At 40.7% G+C, this 16,448-nt stretch overlaps 2 long non-coding RNA genes across 3 annotated transcripts; both read right to left on the reverse strand.

Annotated features, from left to right (window-relative positions):
- Positions 1-1,459: 1,459 nt before the first annotated feature.
- On the reverse strand, positions 1,460-2,840 carry LOC115416330 (uncharacterized). The gene is made up of 3 exons (XR_003934953.1): positions 2,796-2,840; positions 2,412-2,714; positions 1,460-1,518 (listed from the first exon to the last, which is right to left on the reverse strand). It is a non-coding gene; the product is annotated as an uncharacterized LOC115416330 (long non-coding RNA).
- A 1,362-nt stretch (positions 2,841-4,202) lies between these two features.
- LOC115416329 (uncharacterized) lies at positions 4,203-14,599 on the reverse strand. 2 transcript variants are annotated; one of them, XR_003934951.1, is made up of 5 exons: positions 14,521-14,599; positions 13,804-13,932; positions 12,331-12,444; positions 10,089-10,256; positions 4,203-4,261 (listed from the first exon to the last, which is right to left on the reverse strand). It is a non-coding gene; the product is annotated as an uncharacterized LOC115416329 (long non-coding RNA). The 2 variants fall into 2 exon arrangements; XR_003934952.1 differs by having other exon boundaries at positions 14,430-14,554.
- Positions 14,600-16,448: the final 1,849 nt, after the last annotated feature.

The following is a 16,448-nucleotide window of genomic DNA, read 5'->3' on the forward strand; positions in this document are numbered from 1 at the left end:
AAAACATGAGGAATGGCTCATTTAGAGCACAGCTGACCTTCAAAGGCATTATGGGTAAAAAAGGACACACATGTGGTGCTTTTACAGTCTCACATGTCAACATTTGGTCCTTTTGTCCTAAATGAGACTAATGGGAAATCTGTTTGTGTTTTCAGCCTCATCTGGTCCAAATGACGACGTTCATTTGGGATCTGGACGTTCCAAAGGTCAAAGGTCAATATTTGACACATTTGACCGAAAAAACAATGAACTGAGACAAAATAATCAACTGATGAAATGAACAGATTCATTAGATGGAACTTTAAACGTCAGAGTCAGAACCATCTGGTCACTGAGAATTCAGTTCAGACACAGTTTGTGTCCGTTTGTACCTGAACACACCACGTCCACAGCAGATGAGAGATTAGAGGGATCATATAGTTCAACACAGTCCCTGGGTCCAGATGTCAGCTTTACACAAGGAACTGAGACCAACCACACAGGTCTGTCTGTAGAATCATCTGTTGTGTTGACTGAAACAGCTGATCCACAGTCCAGATACTGACACACAGCAGATCCAGACTTCAGGTCCCAGAGTTTATAGTGGTCTCCTACTGGTCTCCACTGTCCCTGGTGTTGGATCTCCAAAGCACCAGCACAGCGGCTCGGCTGTCCCACCAACCTGACCCCACCTGGATCTGAGCAGAGACACAAAGACAGGAGGACTGGTTCAGCTGTTTAGAAAATGTTTGGACCGTCATCCAAGAGACGAAGAGAGACGAAACGTTGACAAAAGAGCTGAAGCAGTCCAGTAGAACCCAGAAGAACCATGACCTGGACAAATGAGAACCTACACAGACTAAGAAAGGAGTCCAAGAAAGGAAAGGTAAGATAAGATAAGATAAGATAAGATCAGACTTTATTGATCCCTCCATGGAGAACTTCCACAGCTGACAACAGCAAATACAACAATAAAGTGCAGGGAAGACAATCTGAAAATACTATTAAATACTACTATATTAATACTATTTTATAAGTATTTATATAAATTTAGATTTAATGTAATGATTCATATTTACATTATATTTGCACATGGTGTGATATGGATGGGGGGGTGTTCCTGTGAACTGTTCTGTATTCTGATGGCTGTGGGAAGGACTGACCTGCTCTATCCCTCATTCTCTCATTGGACGTGTAAAAGTCTGTCATATGAAAGCCACGCCCCCTTGGTACCTGTACAGGTGAGTCCAGCAGCTGTTCCAGATGAGCAGGTCTTCCCAGCTGAGCTGGACCTTCTACAGTCCAGGACCGCAGACTCATTTCCTTCACACTGGAGCTCACTGGTCCAGACTGGAGCCTCCCCCTCTCCATAGAGCCCCCCCTGGAGGAGCCCAGGACCCCCACAGCCCAGCTCCCTACAGACCACCTGGGTGTCATTCAGGTCCAAATCCTCTTCGCACACCGAGGACCAGGACTGGTTGGAGCGGACCTCCAGTCTGCCTGAACACAGACTGGAACCATGGACCAGTCTGACAGAGTCTGTGGACACACAACAACACACACACATGTTTAAAGACACAAAAGCCCCTGGACAGACGGCAGTGTGAGGGTGGACTCTGTCAAAGCCTCCTGTCAGTCGTTAGTGACACAGGAACTAAACTGGACTCATGGACCAGTTCAAGCAGAGACACAACGTCCTCAAAGAAAACAGCAGAACACAGAACACACCAATAAAAGGCCCTTTAGTGTTGAATGTGGAGCTGAAGGACACAGTGAGTGTGTGCTGTTGTTGACCTGGATTCCAACAGAGGGCGCTGTCTACATTCAGACTGGACTCAAACAGGCCTCAGGTCCACTCTGTGGATCCTCAGTCACAGGTTAGAGTTAGTTTCACGTCAGCGTTGGTGGACACACAGTCATTCTGAAGTCAGACTGAACATTCAATCTGTGAGTGGGGTCTGTTCAAAGGCACACACACAATCCCAGTGGTCAGTGAATGCACCATAATGCAGTGGGTTTGATCAGTGACCTGTGCACTGGTTCATCTCAGACCACTGGAAACATGTGGCTCATGTCAAACATCTGCATTTAAGGACATGCTTTAGTGTCAGTGATGTTTCCATGGTGTCCTCAGAGTCCAGCAGACCCACATAGAGCTGGAAAAAGAGCACATGGACCAACACAAAGTCCAGTTCAAACTAATGGACTCAGTCCTTCTGAGCTGTTCAACAGCCTGTTGGAAAGCAGAGTCATGTGACCACGTTCATGGACTGGAACTGAATTCAGCTGCATGTGTTTGATGGTTCAGTCCAACTGTCCAATGTGTGGACCTGGTCTGACTGGGTTTGGTTTGACCCTGCTCAGATAAAACACACCTGAATGGACTCATGGAAGAACTGGGACAGAATCAGGACCATCATCAGTAGACTTACCTGAACAGGTGAGGGACAAGGCAGAGTCTCTGGAGTAAGGCTCTATTCTCACACAGTCCGTCAGTGCAGATGTAGAGAGAAGACAGATGGGGCTGATGGACCACTGAGGACCAGATGAAACAGATCTTCTCCCAGAAACAGCAGATCCACAGTCCAGTCGACGACATATGACATCTGCTGTCTTCAGGGTCCAGAGGTCAGAGGAATAATAATATCTCACACCTCTCCATTCTCCATGATGTTTGATCTGTACGTCACCGTTACAGCGACTGGCTCCTCCCACCAGTCTGACATCATCAGGATCTGATCAAATACAAGTGACAGATAAATGAGCTCAAAGTGAGTGAACTGATGTCAGCTGGTGTCGGTCAAAGCTCCGCCCACCTGTGCAGGTAAGGTCCACAGCTGTTCCAGATGAGCAGTTCTGTGCCCCTGAGCTTCCACAGTCCAGCAGAGCAGACTCATGGCCTTCACAGGTGAACGTCTGCACCACAGGAGCCTCCGCTGCTCCAGAGAGTGCCCCCTGGAGGAGCCCAGGAGCCCCACAGTCCAGCTCCCTACAGACCACCTGGGCACCACGAAGGTCCAAGTGTCCTTCACACACTGAGGACCAGGACCCGGACTGGTTAGACCGGACCTCCAGTCTGCCTGAACACATACTGGACCCATGGACCAGTCTGACCGAGTCTGTGGACACAGATGGAAGAAGACTGGAATAAGACTAGAGTCTGAAGTGGACTCTAAGGGACTGTAGTGGACTGGAGGAGACCAGGGTCTGGGGCTTGGACTGTATAGTGGATTTTACAGGACTGTAGTGGACTGGAGTAGACCAGGGTCTGTGGGTTGGACTATATAGTGGATTTTACTGGACTCTAGTGGACTGTAGTGGACTCACATTCATATGTGTTTGTGTTTGTTTCTTCTGTGTGACATGATGTTCATCAGCTGTTTGTTTGTGGACATGGATATTATTGATTGATTCATTGTAATGATCAGTTTGTGTGAGTTGACATTAAATGTGAGTTGAAGTCTTGGACCGACCCGGATCTGAGAGTCCACAGAGTCTGGAGCCCACAGTGACAGTGGAAGGGTTAGGGTTCAGTGTTCATGCTCTTACCTGAACAACTCAGCTCCAGGAATGAAGAGAGATATGAATCAGATTCAAAACAGTCCCTCAGTTCAGATTCATCACAGTCTGAACTGATCCTCCAACTATCTATATGTGAATTAGTGTATCTGCGTCTCACTGAAACTCCAGATCCACAGTCCAGTTCTGCACAAACTCTGTTTCCTAACTTCCTGTACCAGTTAAACCCTTCCACTGGTTTCCAGTTTCCATCCTGTCGTTTCATCTCCAGGTCACCATGACAATGACTGGCTCCTCCCACCAACCTGAAGTGGCCAGACTCTGTCGAAATAAGACAGACCAGTCAGAGTCCAGTCCAGAACCAGCCCAGCCCATGTGAACCACATGGACTGGATTCTTGAGCACATGTGGTTTCCATGTGTGAACAGTGTTTTCAGTCCCACTGACAGATTTTGTGTCCAAACGGACTCAGTTCATCCCTCATTCATTCAGTCAGTGAATTGAATGGCTCAGTCTGCTCCTGTTCGTCAGTGTTTCCTTCACTTGTGGATCTTTAAAGCCACACTTGTCCAAATGTCAGGAACAGGAGCTGAGCGTGCTCAGTGGAGCTTCTGTAAACCCATCCTTCCTGAATCCTCTGCATTGGCTCCAGTTTGTTCAGATGAAAACCACTTGAACCAGGATGTTCAGCTTCAGCCCAGTTCACATCCCTCCTTTGTGCATTTCTTACCTGTTGAAGTGCTGTTGTTTTCAGACAGGAGCCCTGCAGGAAAAACACAAAGGACAGCCATGAAAACAGGACAAGACTGGGATTAGAACTCCAACATGTCCACATTAGGAACCAAACAGGAAACTGAGGCTGATCAGGTTGGATCCAAATCTGTCTGAACTGTGTTTGTGCTTTGACTTTGACAAACGGCGTCTAAATACCAAAGCAGCACATGAGACACAGATGAAGGTTCAAATCCAAATCTATGACATGATTGAACAGCAGCAGATGAACCACCACAAGATGAAACTGACACACTGAGTTGGATCAGTATCAGTCAAACTGGAGGAATCATTCATTAATCAGCTGAAATGGACCCAGACTTGATTAAACTGATTATTGTTCAGTTTGTGTTTGATGGTTGAATTCTAAAAACACTGAAGCACAACTGATCTGGACTGATTCAACTCATATATGGATCATTTGAACCCACATGTTGAGTTGAACAGGTTCTGTCAGTGGATTGTGGAACAGCAGATGATGGACAGACTGTGGAACCAATCACAGAGCTGGAATCAGCAGCTGCTGTGACAAACAGGAAGTGGATCAGTAAAGGTGCTTCAGACTCTTCATGTACTGGTGTGTGTTGAGAGGAAACACAACATGGATGTGTTTGATCCTGATCCACAAATCCAACAATTCAATTCAATTCTGTTCAATTCAATTCACTTCAAATCAATTCAATTCAAAAAAGTGGTTCCAGGTACAACAAACCCCGCTCCTCACACATATTGTGTCTTATTTTGGCATCAATCAACTCTTTCATCCATATTCAATATTTGTTAAATATAACAATTATATATGTGCCAAGTTAAAAGTATATTGAAACAAAATTGATGTTTTATAGACATTTAAAATTTCACCCATTATAAGTAAATGGGAAAAGAAAAAGATTTAAAACTGTAACAAAAACATTTCAAATACAAGCTATCAATGAGATACAGTATTTACAGAGTGAAGTTAATAATTGTATTCATGTCCTTGGGGTCAGTTCAAAGCAGACTGAGTAGTTCAATATACAAACCATCCAAACACAGAAAAACACAACAGACATATGATCAGAAAGACCTGTTTACATCAACTCACATAAGTGCAGTGCATTTGAGGACACAACATACGCAGACATATACACATGTACACACACAGACATATACACACATACACACACACATATACACACCTATACACACACACATATGTACACACCTATACACACATACATATACACACACTTACATATATACACACATATACACACACATATACAGACACTAGGGTGTCTAGTTGTCCCTCTTTGTGTGGGACTGCACAGAGTTATGACCATTTTTTCCACGTCCCACAAATTGAGACGAATTCCCTCATCTGATTGGGTGTTTCTGTTCAAAATGCAGGACAGTCGTCTTCCTCCAAACATGACTTTCATTTTATAGCGGAGACAGCGCAATCACCATTGGCTGTGTCCGCTGTCAATCAACCAACATACACGTGGGGTCAGGAGTCCATCAACCTGTCACCTGTGTCCTCCTGAGCTCCGCCCACTGACACAAAAAAAACAAAGGCAGAAGCCTCAGACACGACATGTAAATATTGGTGGAAATCATGGAAGCTTAGACCAAAAAAAGAAGCAAATACAGAAAAGAATGTGAAATGTTTATACATGAGTGGAAGAGGTGGGGGATGGTTGACAGAGGATATTCTGTGAACTATGTCCAACTTATTTCTCCATCGCTCATGGAGGTGAATATGACCTGAAACCACAGACTGTATGTATGTGATGTTTGGTCCGATTTGATCCAGATTCCCTTCAACTATTTTTACGTTTGGAGTTTGACCTGAAACACAACAAACAAACAAATATGCTTTTGTTCAGTATGTGGATATTTATTTTTTGACAAACTTCCACAGGATATTTCCTTTATCTTATTCTATTTTTATTGCTGTGTTGGAATGTTAAATGTTTGACTGTTCTGTGTTTGGATGCACAAAGGTTTTTGGTTCCAGTAATGTTAGTTTGTCTGGAAGTGGAAACAGCTGTTCTAATGTTGTCAGTTCTGCCTTTTTGGTTTTGTTGCACATAGATTAGTTTACCTTTGAGGGTTAAGAACATGTACTCAAATAAAAAAAAAAAAGCTGATTTTCTAAAAGTATTTAATTACAATATTTGAAACTTGAGGTTTCTTTTGTGAGTTTTTACAAGTAGATTTTTTGTTTTGTTTTTACAAGTAAAAAGTTGTTGAAACTTGTGGAAAAAAAGCAAAAAATGAATGTCCAGTGCACAAATATGCATACTGTGTGACACCAAATCAAATAGTTTTTATTCATATTTATAAACTGGACAATAAAATGCACATTATTTAAAAATGTAGACTTTGTTTCAGCATTACAGTTACATGTCCCACTATGTCCCACACAAACACACACACACACGCACACACACACACACACACATACACACACACTCTGCTCCACATTTGTCACATATTCAAACCCTGAATGTTTGTGTTTCTAATTTCTTGCTGTTTTATTTGTTCTGTTGTGTCTCTTTTGCTGCTGAAGTTTTCAAACATGTTACAGTTCATCATAAATGTGGACGTTTTTGCCACTAAAGTAACCAGAGGGGACCAAATGCATCATGGGAGTAGAAAACACATGTGTGTCAAATAGACTCCATTTCAAAAATAGAACTAAAAAGAAAAGTTCCTGCCAAAAACTGAACAAGACAAAATGATCATCAAATAAAAAAAATAAAAAAAACAGAAAAAAGTGTGTAAATTCCAGAGGTGGACCTAAGGCAGTGTTTTTCAATCTTGGGCTCTGGACCCCACGTGGAGTCGCCTGGAATTCAAATGGGGTCACCTGGAAATACTAGTAATTGATAAAAATAAAAACTTACTAATAAAAAACATATGGTGAGTTCACAGAGACAATCCCAATAAATCAAAGACATGACCGTGGAAACTCCACCTGTCCCTTTGTGCAGTAATCTGCACCTGGATTTCCTGCCTCCGTCCACAATAACAGACATTCTATCCACTCCATGGATCATATATAGATCACTAAATGGAACAGATCATGTTCAACTCAGTATCTGAACCAGATCTAGACACACAAACATGACTTCCTGTTTCTGTCCACACAGGCGCTACAAGGCACGACAACAGAACAGCCGATCAGCTGTCCACATGTTTATATCTGCTACTGTGGTCGCCATAGCAACCAGGAACCACAGGAACCCGGCGCGGTCGGGTTCAAGTCTGTCCATCCTATGATCCGGATCAGAAAAGTGATGAGTGAGACTGTGGGTAAAACAGCAGATCCATTTGGACGCCCAACCCTCTGTTATTGATCAGCAGACAAATAGAAATATAGATTCCACTCACAAAAAGTACACTTTGACATGAAAGTGAAGAAAGCACCTGAAAATGCACCAGAACAGGGCTGTCAAACTCATGTGAGTTCAGCTTCCACATTCAGCCCAATATGAAGTCAAGTGGGCCGGACCAGTGGAAGAATACCAGGGAAAAAAGACTCAATTATAGGAGGAAACTCCCAGGAAATTCAAAGGATATTTGATCCAAACAGACAAAAGTGAAGAAAAGGAGACTTTTTCAGTCCAGTCTGTCCTGAACTGAACACAAACTCAGTGTGTCCATCCACTGTCCCTGATCCAACTGCATGGGTTTGACTGGACAGTCAGGGTTTGTTTGGCTCATTTTATTTATTATTTAATCTACATAAACCCAGTGTGTCCATCCACTGTCCCTGATCCAACTGCATGGGTTTGACTGGACAGTCAGGGTTTGTTTGGCTCATTTTATTCATTATTTAATCTACATAAACCCAGTGTGTCCATCCACTGTCCCTGATCCAACTGCATGGGTTTGACTGGACAGTCAGGGTTTGTTTGGCTCATTTTACTGCATTTTGTTGACTATTTTATTAGTTTTTAATTCAAATTTGTTCAGTTTTTGGCCGATTTTGTTCATATTACTTCTAATTTTATTGATTTTTTTGATTCATTTTTCATTTTATTGACCACTTTGGCTGTTTTTTTGTTTTGTTTTGTTTTTTTTGTTAATTTTGTTGCATATTTTATTAATTTTGACTTTATTTTTTTCAACTTTTGCTTATATTATAACTTTTTTTTTTTTTGACGTTTTTTTCCACTTGTGTTCATTTTATTTATTATTTAATCTACATAAACCCAGTGTGTCCATCCACTGTCCCTGATCCAACTGCATGGGTTTGACTGGACAATCACTGTTGTATGTTCTTCAGTTTTGTTCATTTTATTGATTAATTTGTTCATTTGAGTTCATCACACTGATTAATTCTTAACTCTTGTATTGTTTGTCTTTTTTCTTTTCCTTGTTTCCTGCTCCAGGGATGACAGATGGACATGAACATGAGCGTTCTAATCTGCTCTGGTCCATCTCTACTCTGGGTTTAATGTTCTGTACATGGTCCCTGAAATACAAAAGAATAAACGAAATCAACTCAGTTTTACTCATTTACCATCAAGGCAGTAGGTCTGATTCTGACACTGGTGTGGACACTACAGTGCTCCAAGGCAGCACTCCTGAAAGGGGATTTTTGTTTACATTTGGGATCATAGTTTCACATCATGTCGAGCTGATCAAACAAACAAGCAATCATAGAAAAAAAATTCAGTAATTGACAAGTTTATAAAGAATATGTGAATATTTAAAGACAAAACAAGAATTTAATACATTCTGCAAAGTTATTCTAATGACAAACAGATGAATGATGACTGAACTGAACCTGAGAATTTACAGACTCTACTCCTAGAACTCCTCCCTCCTCTCCTCCTCCTCTCCTCCTCCTCTCTGTCTCCTGACATAAATATGTTCATTCACTTCATAAGATCAGATTGTTTATACTCTGTTCATACAGTTTGATGGTTCAGTTACTGTCTGAACAAAAAAGGCTTTTACTTTCAATTATTACATGGAATTTATTCCCAAAAATATGAATAAAATCACATCTAGAATCAAATTTAGAATCTGAGGTTTTATTGTATTTCCTTTACAAATTTCCTTTGTGTTTAAACAGTTGCTCTCTTCTACATAAATGCATTAAAATAATCAGTAAAATAACTTTTCAAAGTGTATGTGTTTGTCATTAAATAGTGTCTTTTCTTCAGTATCTGTGTTGAGCCTCTACAGTTCTAGACCCTTGAACTAACTCACACTGGGACTCCTATAGAAGTGTCTTATGACCAGTTTTCTTTTCTTTGACATCCATTACATCCTAATTACTGAGCACACACACACACACACACACACACGTCCAAATGTCCATGTAAATGACTCCACTCATATTCAAATCCGTCTAGCTGATGTGACCCAGACAGAACAAATACAAACAGACTGAAAACTGACGTTAGCGCTCCAACTAGCAGGTTCCTTTGACAAGTAGATGGAGTGACAGCGGGGACGGCCAATCACATGTACGTTAGCAAAACCACAGAGCCAATCGGGCAGCGACATTTACGTTAGAGGCGGGACTTCTAGCAGAGACCGACTGTTAACCCTTTGTGTGCCAGAATCATTGACTAAACACTCCGGACAGCGGTTGGACTGATAGTGAGTACACAGTAGTGGATGGGTATTGGTAGGGACGTGTCCCTAGTGTCCATACGCAGTTCTACGCCCCTGTTTACCATTAGGACAGTCACATGACCACCAGCACACGCTATGACTGATATCAAACACACACGACAGATGTGTAACCACGGAGATAAACCTGTCAGACAGCGGTGAAGCCTTTCAGCTGTGTGTGTGTCCACCCTCCCTCATACCTTGAATCCAGAAGGACATCCAGATGACCACCAGTGTGTGCTCCATGTCCACTCTCATGCTCTGCTCGTCTCTGCTCTGTCTCTGTGTTTCCTCATGACACCTGTCAGCTCCTCCTCATTCTTATCTCCTCATCTCCTCTGCTGTGGTTGGGCTTCTACGTCACACGCCTTCACACATTTGAGCAGAAATATTCCACTGAGTCCAAACCGCTGTTTTCTGGACGCAACCATTCAATCATTTACAAAAAGGTTGAACGTAGAAAATGGAACAGTCTAATGTGGAGTTCTAGTCACATATGAGTGTGGATGGAAACGGAGTGGTTGAAGGAACTCATCTACTGCTACTTAGTCCAACTGTGGTCAGTCCAGCTGCAGACTCAACACCCACAATGCACCACTGCACCAGGACAGACCACCTGAATCACACTGTTCATGGGGGGGGTAATAATTTAAAGGTGGGGTCTGAGATGTTTTTCTGGAGCATGTTTTATTTTATTCCTTCAAATCCCCTTCACACCCCAATTACAACTAATTAATTAAATGCTCTAACACAAAAATTGTAAAAATCATTCACCTGTGGAACAGACAGGACTGAAAAAACACCATCCAATCATTTTGAGCGCCCACTGGAAATGATTGAACGGTGATATGTCAGTCAAACTCAACTGCCATTGGCCCCTCCCCCCTCTGTTCGTACCCCTCTTGGCATTCCCAGAGGCTGCGGCGCTTGTACAGGAAGTGAAGCCAGAACCTGGATCTGTTAGTTGTATTAGTTCTATTAGGATGGACAGTTCACCAGTAAACTGTTTAGTCCCAAACATAAACCAGTAGGAAATGGAACATTAGTCCCACAGCTCTGAACTGGGACTGTTCTGGAAGAGCGGGGGGGTTAGAGGAGACTGAAGGAGGGATGAGTGGATACACCAGACGGAACCTCAGCCGCTGAAGTGTTTCTGTGCAGCGCTGGTGAACCCTCTGGAACAAGCACTGTGTGTGCCAGTACTCTGGAGGCGTGGCTTCAGAGGGACGTCTGAAGAAAGGGGGTGGCACTGTTGAACGGAGGATTTTCAAAATGGAGCTGCTGGAAGCCATTTTCTAAGATCTCAGACCCACTTTTAAAGGGTCAAATGAACTTTAAAATTCACTTCATACATACGACTAGTAAAGGTTTGAGTGTTTGAGTCAGCGGGGTGAGACTGAGGAACAGATTCAACATGAAGTTAAAGCAACGAGCAAGCACCGAAGAATTGAAAAGAACCAACAAAGACACAATGTTTCAGAGGAACAGGGATGAAGGAGGGGTTGGAGATGACTGGGGTTAGAAGGATGGACAAGAATGTGTGAGAGACGGACAGGTGTGTGTGGATGGACAAATAAAGATATATAAGAAACACTTCAGAGAAATAAAATACATTCATATCAGTTAGAGATGGAACCATCTGAACATTTCAGATCACAGTTATTGGGACCAAAATTATCACAGTTCTCATTATTATCACAGTATTGTTGAAACTGTGCTCAAAATGTTCAAAAAGTACTGATACACACACTGGAAGAAGTGAACCAAGTGGGATTAAAAATAAATAAATAAATAAATATAAATACAATAATAGTCTCAATGTCCCATCTGTGTCAGAAACATTCCAATATTAACCCTTAGTGGTCTGAGTCTATTCTGTCTGTTTTTCAGTCCTTTTGATTTTGCCTTTATATACTATAGAAACAAATGTTTACTATACCCATGTTTGGATCTGTTTTTTCAGCACAACTTCATCTAGATCATCTGTCTATTATTTTTCACTTTAACCTACTATAAAAACACAAAAGGACAAAAACACACAAAAAATTAAATCAAATCTGATTTGAAAAATGTATGTACTTTCTAATTTATTAATTAATTTATTGGTTCCAAATGTGAGGTATATAAAATTAAAACTGTAATAAATTCAAACTATACTCAAATATTTGACATTAAAGCAGATCTTTACATCAGCGTTTTCTCTGGACAAGTGCGTTAATCAAACACAGTTATCATAAGAATTAGAATTTAAACGCTAATACTAACTGTCTGTGATTTTACCACCGTTTATCGTTACACCGGTAATCATTACATCCCTAATATATAATATATATCCCTATATATAAGTATATATATAGTCAGTGCAGTCGTATGTGTCAGTGTTGAGGCTGACTCTGTTCTCTTTTTGTTGCTGATCAATATCAGAGGGTTCAGTTTTCTTACTCTTCACTGTTCTGATCCATATCACAGATGGAAAGAACCAAACCACACTGGGTTCCTGTGGGCCCTGGTTGCTGATAGCTGATTGGCTGACGCTGTCGTTGAGCCTTGTGATGACTGTACAGACAGAAAAACAGGAAGTGTGTGATGATACCAATCAACTCAGTGAATATACCCCCCCCCCCCCCACTGTGCATGTTTGTGGATGAGAGTTTCACAACTTTGTACAAAAAAAAATTTAAAAAAGAAAGAAAAGAACACTGCCCACCACAAAAGGACATTCCATAAAATTTTAAAAAACTGCATCTGAGAAAACTGTTGCATCCTGATGTTTCCAGTATCGGCACTGATTGAATAAAAAGCCAAAGCTTGTACTTTGCTGACATGTCCTGGGTCTGAGGAGGTTCAGCTCAAGTAAACAGTGTGGAAATGGACTGGAACAATACTGGATGAATCCCAAAACTGTCCCTCTGCTCGTCCTACAGACGCTCCAACACTGGTTGAACACTAAACATATGCAGGAAAATGAGCATTTGCAGTAAAGTGGAGCTGACAGCTGTTTCCTGTGTGAATGTGTCCTCAGTGCATGTCCACATGTCTCAGTTGGACAACTCACTGCTGATGGAGCGAACACTGTCCTCTTCAGTTTAAGGTTCACCTTCAATGTTCATGAGTTCAGTGTGTCCCAGTGTCTGACATTCAGCTGTACACTTACTCATCTAACATGTGTTGGGGAAATTGTGGGGCTCACTTGGGGAAGCAGACCCACATATTCTGGACCTGTCCTCAGATCAGACCTTCTGGGATCATAGATTTGTGGCTGTGAACACAGTTTTCAACCAAACATTTTCTAATGATTTCAAGTTTGCTATTTTAGGTGGAATCCCAGAAAGTTTAGAGGGAAATAACCCAAAATACCTCTGGTGAATTTGACTAACGGCAGCCATTAAATGCATCACTATCAAGTGGTTGAAACCTGAACCTCCAACATCAAACATTTGGATTGAGAAAGTGAAGGAGATCTGTCAGATGGAGCAGATTACAGATGGACTGAGAATTCAGAGAGAGAGAGAGATTTACAAAGAGATGGAGTCACATGACTAAGCTGTTAATGCAATAAGCATTCACAAGTGACTGTGTATATGAGTATATATATATATATATATATATATATATATATATATAGTCATTCATGTTTCATTTGTGATTAGTTGTAATCAGTATCTACTGCAGATGTAGATTTTTTCGTTGTTGTTTTTCCTGTGTGCCATATGGGGATGTCTGATTACATGTTCATGTTTGTAAAATCTCTTGTATATTTCTCTGAGCAAAACCAAATAAAAATTAAATTAAAAAAAAAAAAAAAAAGTTACTCATCTAACATTTCCAGCATTTCACTTTTATATGTTGGGCCCAATTCAAACCTCTGAAATCTCAGAAGAAAAACAGTAGAAAATTCAAATCTCTGATCCAAACCTTCAGTTCCACTGATCCAGATCCTCCCTCCATCCATGGAAAAGATGAACATCCTGGTCTGTCCTGAGGACGGCGTCCCAGGGGAAGGCAGCAGTTCTGTCCACAGAAGAAAATCCAGCAAAAACCAGCCTGAACACAAATGGACAGACGATTACTAAGACAGTCCACAGAACAAACATTTACCTTTAACACTGGACAACATTCAGCAGAACTAAGAAAAGAGGACATTTAAGAAGGGCTGTGTTTTCAGGATCCAAATCCCTGCACCCATTTAATAGAGTTGAATTTCAGTCATATCAGTGTCAGTCATATGTCAACACATCCACAGCAGTAGAACACACGGCGCCACGTTAGCTTGGAAAGCCTCCATGTTAGCTTAGCTTAGCTCCAGCACAACTCAACTCATATGAAACGGTTTTACAGTTTAATATCAGAACAACTTTCATATCCTGACTGGGTTTAGACAGATCCACTTCCATATGACATCTGACATTCTACATTCAGCTAAGAAATGGATGAACTGACAGAAATAATCTGAACTAAGCTAAACTAAACTAAACTAAACTAAACTAAACTAAACTAAACTAAACTAAGCTAAGATAAGCTAATCGGTGCAGCTAACTTACCAGGATAAACAGAGTGGATTCATGAACTTACTGAACAATTCTTAAACTTTTGTCCATTATAAATCTGTAGTTTTCTGCTCCAACTGCTCACCCAGTTTTGTGATTTCTCTCTTCGTGGGTTTCTTCTTTGTCAGTGTCTGAATTCCAAAAGAAATGCGGCAGAAATCAGAGGATTCTGATCCTGGACCTGTGAGGCGTTCAGGGTGCGTAGGAAAACACTGGGCTAGGCGGACTAAGGGGCATTTAGGGAAACTTTTTATTTTTCCTCCTTTTTTTATTGACAGTATACAAATATACAAAGAACTTTGTCATCCGTATTAAAGAACATACACAGGTGCAAATAGGAGTTCATATATAGATGTCAACAACCATGAAGACTGCAGTTTTAGAAAAAATAAAAATAATTAACAAATAAAATGAGGTGGGGGGGGGGGGGGGGGGGGTGTGCTAGGGCTTGTTGTACAAATTCTCTTCTTCAATAACTGATAGAAGCTTCAGTGCAGGTTTACTCTGCATGTGATGGAGAGTTTTCATCTAGAGCAGAAACTCATGATGGAAACTGGAAAATGTGGTTTCATCTTCAAATGTTTACATTTGTCTTTGTAAAATTGACCCAAAATGATATTATTTAGTAAAAGCTGTGGTTGCCATTGTCCAGTACATGTCCATAAGTCATGACCATTACAGAAAATTCTTCAGAAAGTCAAACGTTTGTGTGAAACCAGTTGTAAATGTCCAGTCCAAACGCTTCCACATACAAACAATGGAAAAAAATGGAGCGTCATTTCCTTAAAAAAACCTAGGCACCAATTTCCACACAGGAATACTTTGAAAATTTCCTTTAGAAATTCCTAAGTAAAGATTACTTAGTAGTAATGATTACTAAATCAAACATTGTCAAGTAAATGTTACTAGCATATATATTCATTAAACACAAGATCCTTTACTAGTAAATTTCACTCAAGAACACATTTGCACATTATTACAAAACTCCAGTAAATGATAATAATGTATTTCAGTTTATTTACCCAGCTTGTATTTACTTTATTTCAAGAATTATTGAAGTAACATTAACACAGTATTTGCTGTTTTTGCCTCTTAAAAATGTCATTATATTCTATTCTTAATATGTCTACTTTTTACTCAACAAAATGTATAGAATTCAGGGCTTCAACAAATCATGAAATGAAACAGATTTTTTCAACAGCACCTTTTATTAACATACCCTTATGCAAGAGGTCAACATATCAGCGCTTCCAAATGTACTTGGAAAACAATTACAAGTTGTTTTTTTTAAAATTACATTTGACTTCATATATGAACTATTGAATGAGAAAGTGGATCCACATTTTAGACTGGTACTGCATTTCATAGCAATGATTACATATTCTTTTAGTATTTTAAAGGGAACTTTCAACAGTTCAATCGAACACTTCACAAAGTACAATTTTGACACAACCCTGCAGTGTGGGAACTGCTGCCATAACCAAACATACACCCATTCAAAGCTGTCTCAGGCATAAGTGCCACAAAAGACTAGAAACTTTGACATCTGAATGAAGATATTTGAACTTTTTTGTTCCCCTTTTTTATTTCAGAAGGTGTTGGATAGAACATTTGTCCAGTGAAAACTGAACAACAGAAGAAAACAGTGGTATAATGATTCCACTTCACAACAAGACTATCCTTTCAAATAGTTCATAATTCTGTTCTCAGTGAAGCAGTCAACCCACTACAGATCAGTTCTGATTAAGGCTTATGTTACAGCTTCAGACACTGCTGAATATCTGAGGGAAGTTGCACAATAACTAGCAAAGGAGGCTCATTTTGTAAAATGGTGCATCCTGAAAACATTGAAGTCAACACTCTTGCCATTACCATCCACACCAGTTCAAACCAATAAGAACCACTAACACTTCCTGTGAGTGGCTTTCATGTCATGCATCATATTGTTGTTTGTCATGTTGTATATTGTGTTTGGCGTTGTATTGTGCGTCCTGTGTTGTCTCATTTGTGTGT

Source organism: Sphaeramia orbicularis, unplaced genomic scaffold (assembly GCF_902148855.1).
Source record: "Sphaeramia orbicularis unplaced genomic scaffold, fSphaOr1.1, whole genome shotgun sequence".
Lineage (NCBI taxonomy): Eukaryota > Metazoa > Chordata > Actinopteri > Kurtiformes > Apogonidae > Sphaeramia > Sphaeramia orbicularis.